Source organism: Ambystoma mexicanum, chromosome 9 (genome assembly GCF_040938575.1).
Source record: "Ambystoma mexicanum isolate Mex_15411 chromosome 9, UKY_AmexF1_1, whole genome shotgun sequence".
In the NCBI taxonomy this organism is placed as follows: domain Eukaryota; kingdom Metazoa; phylum Chordata; class Amphibia; order Caudata; family Ambystomatidae; genus Ambystoma; species Ambystoma mexicanum.
The window spans coordinates 345,896,187-345,909,026 of record NC_090931.1 but is presented as its reverse complement, the minus strand read 5'-3'; positions in this window follow the sequence as shown (position 1 = coordinate 345,909,026).

Genomic DNA, 12,840 nt, shown 5'->3' with positions numbered 1-12,840 from the left:
GTCTGCCAAAGATAGTCTATCAGCAATTTCAGTTTCCGGATTTTGACTTCGGTCTCCTTTATCACTGTTCTATGCATCAGTCAATTCGTTTGCATATCTAGTCATTGGGAAACTTTTATTGTTTTCCTTTCAATGCCTAAGTAGCAATGGGAGCTGAAATATACTTGCTATCATTTCTATTTGAGTGTCTTTCCTCAAACGAGAAGCACAATGATTGCTCACATATGCACTCTCTCAATTGAGCTGCATCTTCCTTCCATTTTGCAAGGATCCTTTTCTCTTGCTCCACAGTACACTTCTGTGATATTGTCAAAGCAGCACATTTTCCATGGGCAAATTCTTTTATATTTAGTCGCCTCGAATCATCTGCACCACTTGGGTCACCTTCATTTGGTTTACTGTGTCCATTTGGGCATGCACTGTCCTTGTTCTTGTCGATACTCTTAGATGCTTTCCACTCTTTCCCTTCTCCTGTTGATTTGTTTTCTCCTTCAGTGTCTACGTGCGTCTGGTTCTCTACACCTGATGTCTCCAATTGACTCACTTGTACTTGTACTTGTGATTGCAGGTAAGTTGTCTTAGTAACTGCTTCATTTTTTGCCACGTGGCAATAATTTTCTGCTTCTCGCTCGCATAATTGCAAGGCATTAGCTACTTTGTTACTTTTGGCAGGAAACTGTATTGACGTTAACAGTTTCCTCTTTTGCCGATTAGTCTTTGCATATGTAAGAGCGGCATCAGCCTGTAAAAGCTCCACGTCTGCTACATCAAGAATACTCCTATCGGTTTCTTTGTCAATATCAATGACATTTTTATTTTTATTTCGAGCCGTGTTTACAACTTTGCTTAGCACTCCTGCTGTATGTATATTAATAACATATGCTGACTGGAGTTACATCCCACCCACATTGCAATCCACTCGTTCACACACCTTGACGGTTATGTCAGTTTCACTTTGCTGATCTGACGCAGGTTGCAGCCGTTGGTTTTGTCTGGTCCATGCACCCAATTGTTCCATTGTCGTGAGATTGAATCAGTCACATTGTGGGGTATTGGCACAATAGTCTGAAGTAGTGACAGCGTGTCATAACAGCGCCTTATACTGACATATGCTGGACAGGGGAAATGGAAAAAAGGGGTTGAGACTGAGACTCTGAGCCTCATTACGAATATGGAGGTAGCCATGGTGCTATTAGCGCCATGTCTGCCTCCATACCGGGCTCCAATACTGGGTTCTGTGAATGAGAAATGACTGGGTCATTCCGACCTTGGAGGACCTGGTAATTCCTCATGCACAGAACCATTCCCCATTCCCATTGAGCCCCCATAGGGCTCAATGGGAATGGGGATGGAGCCAATAACGGGCCCATTAATAACGGGCCTGTTATTAGCTCATTGGCACCCTTGCGGGACCCGGAAAGGACATCTGGTTTTACCAGACGTCTGTTCCGGGTCCTGATAGGGGATCTCGTAATCAGGCATCCCGGGCACCGTTCATTACGGGACCGCCAGCCTCGTAATGAGTCCTTCTCTCTGCGGATGCACACACCGGCCTTGATTGTGAGCCTTAATAGTAAGCAGAGTTCACAGCACCATAGCCCCAGCACCAGCACCATAGACCGACACTGCACACCAACACAAACACTCTGCTCACTTTGCTGAGGCAAGGGGCTTTTAAGCTCCTCCTTCGAAAATTCATTTTTTTGGTGAACTTGAGACCAATATAGACAATGGGCCTCATTATAACCTGTGCGGAATGGGTTTAACGGCGCCGGTAATGAAAGCATACTCCATTCGGCAAACCAATCCTGTAGCATCAGGCAAGCAGGATTCACAAAGCACTTAGCAGAATGCTCCACAAACAATACATTTAATAAAATGTTTCATTTTGTCATGAAAAGCCTCTAGGCGCTTGCAGTAACCTGCACTTGCATTAACCCACTGGGCTATCTTCCGTGTATTTAGAGCTTATTCGAAGTGTGGAGAAAAATGCTGAAACAGCCAGGCCTATCGATCTGAGTGAGCCAGCAAGCTTGCGAGGGGTTAACTGCGAAGGCCCTTCAAGACATAAACATTTAGTTTTGCATGAAGCCCTGCGCAGCTTGTAGGAGCCAGGCACGGCCAGTCTCTTCTGCGCTCTGCGAAGTCAGGTGCACTGATAACACAGGAATGTAGAAAGGCGCTTCCCACAACAACGTGCACTGAGCCTGAGACAGTAACTTTCCAGTGAAAAACATGTCTTGCTGCCTGGAAGGGTGAGCCTAGAAGATTCCCGAATAGCTGGTATCTCATAGTGATTGACGTGCAGCCCGTAATAAGAGAACTTTACTTGGGCCAGTTAGGGAGGGACTCATCCTGGGCAGTTCTTGAGTCGCGTGCACGAAGAAAAACAGCGCCTGGATGACCAGCCGTGCACTAGAGGGCCGAGAATCCTACCATCACATCCCCGCTCTGGTGCAGGCCTTTGGGGGTCTAGGCCAGTCCCCCCTCCCTTCCCGAGGGGTGCCGGGCACTTTGAGTGGCGTGGGTCTTGGGTGTGATTCAATCGCATCTCCATCCACTTTTCTAGGAGCGTAAGATCCATAATTGCATATTCATCTGTGATTGATAATTGGTATTATCCAGCTTGCACTTTCATTCCCATATTATTGTAAAATGCTGCTTAGTTCTCATTATGCAAGCATCAAAGTTTCTGTGTGATTGGCTTTCTTCCAGACTGAGTTCACTGTGCCTCGCACAGACACTTACTTGTGTGGGAGGGTGATTAGGAGTGATTTTATTGCACTAAGGGCTGGCACCAGGGAAGTGCGGGTTCCCTTTTTTACTACACATTTAAAACATAATCATTATTATAATCTCTCATTCCTTCCCTTTATCCTCATTTTTCAATTCCATTACACAATCCATAAAGATAGAAACAGCAATAATTAATGCACACTGTGTTCCACCTAAAATCTTCTGCCAAAAATGTTTTGAATATAAAGACTTTTCATTTTGTTTAAAACGACCAAATATCGAGAATCTCAAATCAGAAAATGCATACCACTGTATAAAATGGCGATTTAAGGATTCAACCTTTTCCTCTAAATGACATGATCGACATTTCATTCCACCATACTTATTTCCCATTAGATATCCCATCACGTCTTTTGTACTTGCATTCATATTTTTAAGTATTGGCATCTGTGCACTTGCATCTTTTGTTAAACACCAGGCAAGCGCCCCATTTCTTATGGATATTTTCTACATCCCTGACCTTTTTTTAACATATTTTTCTTGTTCACTGAAAAACGAGCTAGAACGATGCAATGCAGCAGATGAATACCGATGTGAAGACATGCCAGTGTTTTTTTTGTCATGTTGTATTCTATTAAATCCACATCTGTAGCAGACATTACATATCTCGACAAACGGGACTGGCCATCGTCCCCATGGGATGACAGCTTCACTTGCGTAATTTATGCTTTCTTAAGAGTGCAAGGAAACTTCAACAAAAAGCCAATTTGACGTAGACTTTTAAAACCATGTAAGATAATACTTATGTGTCCCGAGTTGCAGAAAAGTCAGTTAGTTCAGTATGTATGTATGTATGTATGTATTTAATTTTTATATAGCGCCGGTAGCCCGAGGGCATCAGGGCGCTTGTACATAAAACTCTGGTACTACAAGACGGGCAACACGTATGAGACAGACGATGAATACAGACGGTGAATACAGATACTATTGCGTAGCGAGGTCGCAAGAGAAGTCCTACGCCCGAGATCTCATCTAAAAAGGTGTGTCTTCAGCATCTTCCTAAAAGCAGAGTGATTGACTTCAGATCTAAGAGATTCGGGGACGCTGTTCCACAGTTTAGGAGCCAGCACAAGAAAGGATCTGCCCAGCCCTGTTTTTAGCTTAAACTTGGGCACGTGCAAGAGGCATTTTCCACCCGAGCGTAAGTTTCTGCTGGGGTTGTAGGGCACTATGTGAGTTTTCAAGTAGGCAGGCGCTGTGCCATAAAGGCACTTGTGTACCAGGCAGAGGGCTTTGAACTTGATACGCTCTTCTACTCTGAGCCAGTGCAGAGCACGCCTCTCTTCAGTAACATGGTCTTTCCTTTTCAGATTTTTCACTGATCTGACCGCGTTGTTCTGGATCACCTGACAACTAGACAGATCCTTGGATGCGGCCCCCAACAACAGGGCGTTCCCATAGTCAAGCCGTGAGAGAATAATGGCTCTGGCTATCGTTGCCCTGTTTACTTCATTAAGCAGTGGTTTGATTGCTTTCATGAGCCTGAGATAGTATGCTGAGTTTTTTTGAAGGAAGTTAGTCTGGGCGTGAGAGTCAACGACTGAGTCGACCATCATACCCAGAGTCTTCACCTTGGGAACCACCTGGATAGTGGCGTTTTTAATTTGAAAAAAGTTGTACTCTGCTCCTAGTTTTTCCAACTGACGACTGGAGCCAAACAACATCAATTCGGTTTTAGAGTCGTTCAGGCACATCCAGTTTGCCTGCATCCAGTCGTCAATTAACTTGTAAACCTTGGTGAGCGCTTCGCTGTCCGTGGCATGATTCTTACCCCCCAACTCCAAAATGAGTTGGGTGTCATCTGCGTAATTTGTAAATGACACTCCGGCTTTCACCAGAAGGCTGCATAAAGTGCGCATATATATGTTAAAAAGCATTGGGGATAGGCTAGCCCCTTGAGGTACTCCGAATATGATGTCACATGGGTCAGAGAAACTGCTACCCCAGTGTATTCTCGCTTGGCGGTTGGAGAGAAAGGATAGGAGCCAATCGATGGCTCCCTCCGAGCAACCAACGTTCTCCCTAAGCGCCTTGATGAGAAGGTGGTGATCCACCAAATCAAATGCTGCACTAAGGTCTAATAGCATCAGCATCCCCAATTTGTTGTCGTCCAGCATAGTCAGCATCTGATTCTGCAGGTCTAGCATAGCTGTTTCAGTGCTGTGAGATGCTCTAAAGCCGGATTGTTGCTGTTGCAGAATCTCCTGATTATCAACAAAGTGTTGGAATTGCTGTGTGGCTACCCTATCCAACAGTTTGAGGACAAAATTCGAGTTGGTTATGGGACGCAGATTTGCGGGATCCTTGGGATCTAGTCCCGCTTTTTTAACAAGTGGGGTGATAGTGACTCTCTTCAGAACTGTAGGCACTGTGCCCTCCTGAAATGAAGCGTTCACTATTCTCCGGAGGATGGGAGCGAATATCTCCTTGTGTTGAAGAATAATACCAGGGGGCAGGATATTTTCTGCGCAGGTAGTTGGTTTCATATTATTCATCACCTCTAGCATATCTGCTTCAGAGATAGGGTCACATTTAAAGAGTTGTTCTCTGACAGGTACATTCCCTTCGGTGGGGCAGATCTCCTGATTTGAGGAAGTTCTGGCCTTAATAATGTTTTGTCTCGCTTTTTCCGTTTTGGCTTGGAATGCATTGAGCACCATATTACAGTCCTCCTCAGATGGCGTAAATGGGGGAGTAAGAGATGGAGGTTTTTCTATACTTTTCAAAATATTGAAGAGTTTGCTAGTATTATTATCGGCTTGCTCGATTTCTGTGTTGAAGAAATTAGCCTTGGTTGACTTAATTTTCTCTTTATATTCCCTGTCCTTCCTTTTCCAGCTCGCTTTACTATCCGCCGATTTATCAATGATCCATTTTCTTTCCAAAGTCCGTTTTTCCTTCTTCAATAGAAGAAGCTCTGGTGTGTACCATTTTTGGTTGTTACTGTTCCTCCTAGTTAGTTTGGTGGTGAGCGGCGCCATGGTTTCTACTAGCTCGTGTAAGTGTTTGTTATATTTATCTAGCAATTCGGTACATGAGTCCTGATCCTGAAAAGAGCATAACATTTTCTCTAAGCAAGGCTTTAGCTGGAATTCGTTTAGATTTTTAAAATTTCTGATTTCTGCCTTAATGTGAGGATTTTGCTTATAAACATAGCAAGGCAGCTTTAGGTTGGCCGATATCAAATAATGATCGCTCCAGATGCAGGGAGTGGTGCTACAGTTTTGTAGGAATATGTTGTGACCACACAGCCAGTCCAACTGGTTTCCCTGGGGGGTAGTGGGATCTTTGTTAAGGACTTTGAAATCGAGATTGTTCAGAGCTTTTTCCAGTGCTATAGCCCCTTTGTCCTTCTTATTGCCTCGCCAGAGGTTCCAGTCTCCCATAGCAACCGTGGACACATTGGTGGATCTCAAAGTGTTTAAGTGAGAGCAAAGTTCCAGTGAAAAATCTGAGACCAATGATGGTGGTCTATAGATAGCTATCAAGTTGAGACAATTGTTGGGGGAGAAGATCAATTTGAGGTGTAGTGCTTCGCACCCGCTAAAACCTACTGATACCTTAAAAAGTTTAATGCTGTTCTTAGCAATAATTGCTACCCCACCTCCCCTGCCCTGTATTCTGTTGTCGTAGTAAATAGTGTAATCTGCTGGAATGGCCTGCTCACATGTAGGCCCTACTGGGTCTTTGAGCCAGGTTTCTGTTATGCAGAGAATGTCGAAATTGTTGGAGGATATCATGTCTTTGATGTTAATGGCGTGTTTGGTTAGGGATCGTGTATTGAGATCAGTGCAGTCAGTTAGATCTGTGCAATCCGTGGCTTCCTTAAATAAACTTCTAATTGGTTTAGATAACGTTTTGAAATGTTTTTTTCTACATGCATAAAATGTTATGCAGTATAAAGCGAAATTAAGGTATCATGCAAGATATTGACTTAAGTAAAGGCGTAAATGTTAGCCTCACCTTTTCAGTACTGTATGCATTTTGTGTTAGTATTCCTACTCGGTCATTGCACAAACATAAGTTACTGTTAATAACCAGTTTTATGAAATTAGGATGTGATATTGTAATTGTATGGGCGAAGATTAGAAAGTGGTGTCCCTATCGGGAAAGTGACCAGATCCAAGTTTATATAATAGAAATGAGTCATGTTAGTGTCCAGGACTCAAGACTGGTATCGTTTGTTGACATGACAACTTGCTGAAGAACTTTAGGACACTGTTTGTACATTTATCCTTGCTTGATAGCGCAACCAAATCACTAACTCAAAAGGCAGGAGAAAATACTCTAGGCAGATACTATTGTAATTGTGATTTGCACAATGATAAATGGCAACTGTCCTAAAGTGATGTAGAGAGTGAATGTTCATTATAGGGACAGGCAAACTATGTAGGACATCAGGCATGACATATGTTGTGTTAAGCTACTTTCCTGGCATGCACGTCATCTTATCAGCATAGATAAATGCATTGGAAGCTGGTGAATTGCTTAATTGGAGAGGTGTTCGTATTTCTCACAATTATTCCAGAGTGACTGAGAGTAGCTATAGAGCCTGAACACCAACCAATCAGATTTATTTTTTGGTCGGGGAGGAGTCATCCCCGAGAAAATATTTTGAAAAATGCGCTAAAAGGTTGCTTTATACTGCATACTTTCTGTGAATAATTGGGTAAAAATCCCCAAAAAAAATTGAAACCATCCAAAAGATGCAAGTCACCAACAGTGCATAGGAGCATTTCCCAACACATTATTATGATGCATTTTCCCACAATATATACAAGAATAAAAACATTTTCTCACTGGCTGTGCCCACACATTTCCATGCTGATTGCACCAATATGTGACCGTATTCCCATATGAGAACATACTCATGTTTGCTTTGCATATAATGTAAATAATGATACTATAAGGTAACATGTCCTAGCTGGCTCTACCAATATATGGCAGTATTCCCACATAAGAACATACTCCTGCTGGCTTTGCCATTAAAAAAGTAATGCCACAATAAGAAGAGCATGCCCCTGAAATTATAGCTAGAGTAGCGTCACTGAAATATGTTAGTCAAGTCACGTAATAACAATTATCATACTTGCTGTATCATAGATGGCCAGCAGAAATGCCATGCCATAGTAGGACATTATAGCTAGACTGGTTGGACCAAAATAGGTCATTCTAACCATGTGAGAACACTTATCATGCTTGTTTATCATAGATGATGAGTTGCCATACAAATGAAAGAAATTATAGCTAGACTGGCTGCTCCAAAATATGCCATTGTTATCACTTAATTACATTTATCAGGCTTATAGCTAGACTGGCTGTTTGCAAGTTGCATTAGTATGTGCACCTCCCCCTCCATTTCCCTCTATCAGCGTCCTGCACAAACACAAGTGCACACACATTCACGCAACATACACTCACTCATTCACACACAGCATTCACTTTCTAATTCACATGAACACCCATACACTATATAATCACTCATTCACATGTGCACCCAAACACCAACACATCATTCACTCACACAGAACAAACATAAAAGGTCATCTGACCTTCATCTCCCATCCAGACTCTGCTCCGACTTGCTGGCACTGTCCACGAAAGCCCTCCGGCTCCTGCACAACATGAACAGGAACCAGAAAGCATGGGTCGATCCTGGTTCTTGCATATGTGCACAGGAATTGTGGCTTACCAAACTCAGTGCCACCGGTCATCGAAATGTGCAGACAGGTGCAGGAGTGCTGCCTACACACATATAGAGGTGTGGTTGCCCAGCCTGCATCCCTAATAGAGTACACAAGGTTTGGGAAGCAAAATTCCCCTGGCCTTGCATGGTCCATTGGGCATGCATGCTGGGGAATAGATACTGTCAAAGGAAAAGTGAGTTTCCCTTTGACAGTTTGGGCCAGCCCAAGGCCACTCTCTCAGCTACGGGAAGCAGCAGAGGCAGCACCAATGGTTACACTGGGCTGGCCAGTATACTCCATTAAGTGAACTGTATCTGTGGGTCAGCGCACCATCATCCACTAAGGATGAACCACTCCATGATGAATCATGGATTGGTGAGAAGTTATTTTCTTTCCATTTTATGTTTGTAAAGTTTAACACAAAACCTGTGGTAGTCTTTTCATCTCATGTCCGATATTCATGCATTTAGGCAAGCAAGGCAAGAGGACGAACATTGACCCAGAGTTTACCTTGCAAATTGGGTGACCCATGATTGCTGCAGTGATGACACTATTCCTGGATGGAAAGTAAACTACACTTCAGGATCAGCACAGGATGCACCCCAGTTAATCATTAAACCTACACGCTGCTTAACAGTTGTTTTGGCTCCATGGTGGCACCTAAAAAATAAATTGAGCATACACGCCATGTAGAAGTATTGGAGAGTTTGTGGATAAACCAACTTCCAACTTGCTGATTAGCTTAAGAAGTGTGAATTTAAGGGTAAATACAAGACCACAAATGAACCCTCTCCTCAACCTCTCTAGAAGAAATAATCTCTCTGTAGTGCTTCCATTACTGAAGCAAACCAGCAAATTTCAGAAACTGATGTTTTCTTAGATGACTGTAAATCTGGAAAGGCTCATTGCTGGGCCATGCGTAACCCAAACAAAGGGGTTTGGATGAAGCCCCATTAGTCAATGGCATGATACAAACCACAGATTGGAACAGAAGAAGGGGAATTTGATAAGCATAACATTGCTCATCCTCCTCACTTAGATGGTGGTCAAGATGTTGTTATACCCATTGAAATACATGGTGGTAATCATCTTTATCCTATGATAAGAGAGAGTGTGATTCCCTTTAGTCACTGAATTCTGCTATAGCAGAAGATGTACTGATTTCAAATCATCTTGAACCTCTTGGGTCACTTCCAGATGCAGCACTTTATCCTATGAAACTGAGTTCTTGTATATCATATAGAAGTAGGAACCCTATTTCCCCTGTCCACTGTCCTCCCTCTAATATAGATTCTTTCTCTGAGGAGCTTGTCCAATTGGTTCAGATTTTCTCTAAGGATGTTAAGGCTTTATTTACACTGCTATCAACTTTATGCTCTGAAATTGGGTCTTTGAAGGCTATGCTGGTCAACAACAAGACATCACCTATTGCCCAAAGTGAAACTCTTTGGATGAATGGTTCTAATAACGATATTGTGAAAGCTAATTCTATAGGCAATATGAAATTCTCTCAAGCTGGGCCACTCCTGAAATCCCAAACTCTGGTGAAAACACTGAAAGGATGTAAATGTGAATGCTCTAATGATATCATTCCAATTTAATGGTGAGGAGTTCTACCCAAAGTGCTAAACGTTCAAATAGAAGGTAATTGCTGTTGAGTGTGTGTAGACAATCCAATCCAGAGGAAGCTGGTAGTTCACACCGTGTAACTGTAATTCAATTCCCGATTAAGGAGCTGAATCTAAACGCTTCACCCAGAGAATTATTTATCACATTTGTTGTCATGCTTATTATTCAAGACAATATTCTACTGAACAAAAGATTATGTGATCCAAATAACTCACTAACAGACACAATCAAAGTGGAACTAGTTGTCAGATGTTAGGTTTCAAGTATGATATTGATTTATTTCAGGAACTACCCATCAGGGAATTCTGCTATCAGGGTTCAGAAAAAAGTATTCTTAAACTATTTTACCAGCCCAAATTTGCCCACAGGAAGCCTCTTAAAACAAATATTGTACCACAAATTCTGTTTTGGGTAGATGTTTGGTTCCAAAGTCTTGGTAGATAAGATATGATGGGTAGCTTCCCCACTTGGGTCCTTCGTGGAGCCTATTTCTTGTCAGACAACACTCTTGTTAAAGCTCTAACCGCTGCAATAAATATTGCTGTTGTATCCATCAAAACAGGGAACAATGATTGGCTTACATTCATAGAAACCCAACTAATTAATTATTTCCAGTGGACATGGGCTATCAACCCAATTTGAATGTTGACTTACTTAAATTTCTATACACCAGTGCCTAAAGGGCAAAAGGAGCACCATGTGGGGATTTATCTGTGTGGATTAGTATAGGGTTGCAATTATCTGTATTTCCTATTGAAACAGTTCATTTGGATTTTTGTGTTAAAAGTTGTATCATTCAAATGTATTGCATTTTTGCTTGTAATATTTATATCAGAATCCCACGAGCCAGAGTTAAGGTTCTATTGAGTTTATGTATGTAATTATAACTGATACTCATTCTGCACATGAAGATTGTCTAGTTGTTGTAGCTGGTGATATTGATGAGGAATTTGAATCACTTGGACGACTATCCCATTCAGCTTCTGAAAAAAAGGTAGTTTTGGTTCTACCATCCCTCGATGTGAAGCCCCCTATATGTATGCACCGAAATGCACAGAAATTAGCAAACATGTTTCTAGATCTAGGATTGATAGTGGGTAACAACCAGTTACGAGGTAACCACCGAGATTCATCCACTTTTTTTCTGGGGTTCTACATTATTGTCATATAGATTACATTCTGGTAGATTTGGCATGCAGGCATCTAACTTCTTCTTTAGCTGTAATTAGGAGACTGGAAAGTGACCATGACCCAGTACTTTTGAACATCATACTTTTTAACAGAACCCTAATTTAGAAAGCGATGTTAGAATTATTGATATTTCTTTGTCACATTCTATATGATCTGTAAAATCGGAGAACATTGATAAGGTTTCCCAACTTCCAAGGTTGTACACTAACCTTTTTCTATCCCTCACATTTTTCTTAGAGGCCTTGCCAACCAATTTGGTAGACATAGAATCTACATATCATTCAAGCAGCCAGTCTATATGCCCTTTTCAGTCACTTTAAATAGCACATGCATAAATGTACGAATGCAGAGAACTAAAGGGTAAACAAAATGTTGCATTAAGAAATAGAAGCCGGGGTGGTGCACACACTTTTAAAAATGTACATATCCTAAATAAGAGTGCTGTTGAAGCCAAGAAATTGGACACAGGGCCTCATCACGAGTCTGGTGGTAACCCTTAAATGCGGCGGTAGCACTATTACCGCCACATTTAAGGGTCCGCCAGATCATGGCTTTGCCGTGTTTCCCCCCAGCTCTGAGCTGGGGAGAAATCTGCAGCAAAATTGTCTATTTCCATCACGATTACCGCCAGCGGGAAATCCACCAGCGGTAATAGTGCAAATTTTAACCATTGGTCCCAATGGGGAATGAGGAATTCCCGAATGGGCCCAATGGGGAATGGGCAATAACCCTTCCGCCAAACCCGTGATCCGGCGCTAATAGCGCCGGGGGGTTTGGAGGTAGGGCTAATAGCGCCGGCGTTACAGCCCAACTCGTGATGAGACCCATAGTCTGAGAAGTCTTGCTGGTACATTTTGAGGTTTTTGCGAAGAAGGTCTATGAGTTTTTCTGGTAGACTCTAAAAACATATGCACCCACCTAGCAATCGTGAGTTTCTAGCAAACATTCTGGTAGAATGATTATGATTCACTTGAGAAACTGTACAGCACAACACCCATTGAAATAAAATGTGTAATAGAAGCCAATCATTTCACAGCCCACTATTGGAATTTCAGGAAGTAAAGCTTTGTAAATAACTACTTTCTCTAGATAGCAATAAGGCCCCTGGCTCAGACAGAATCGCCCAGGATCTGCTTTTCACAGAGTCTACAATATGCTGCTGGTGCTAAATGCACATTTTATTGTTATTACTAGAAAGAACCTTTTTCTATCCAGTTGGCATGTGGCTGAAATTGTGCCAAATATAAAAAAAAGGTTATAGGTGCAGTATAGGTAATTATCGGCCCATAAAACCACTAGGCAATTAAGCTAAGATGTATGGAAAGTCACATTTTTAACATGATTAGAAGATTCTGTTGCTGACAATAATGTTATCTTGGATTAACAGAGTGGGTTCAGAGAAAACTCTCAATCGAAGAGGTATTTATTATAAGAGCCCTCCATAACCAGTTTGTTCTGAGTCTGAAAGGTTCTTCCTGTCTATTGACTTTTTTGAAATTGTCAAAAGGGGTCAACTTTGGGAGTTGCTACACTCATT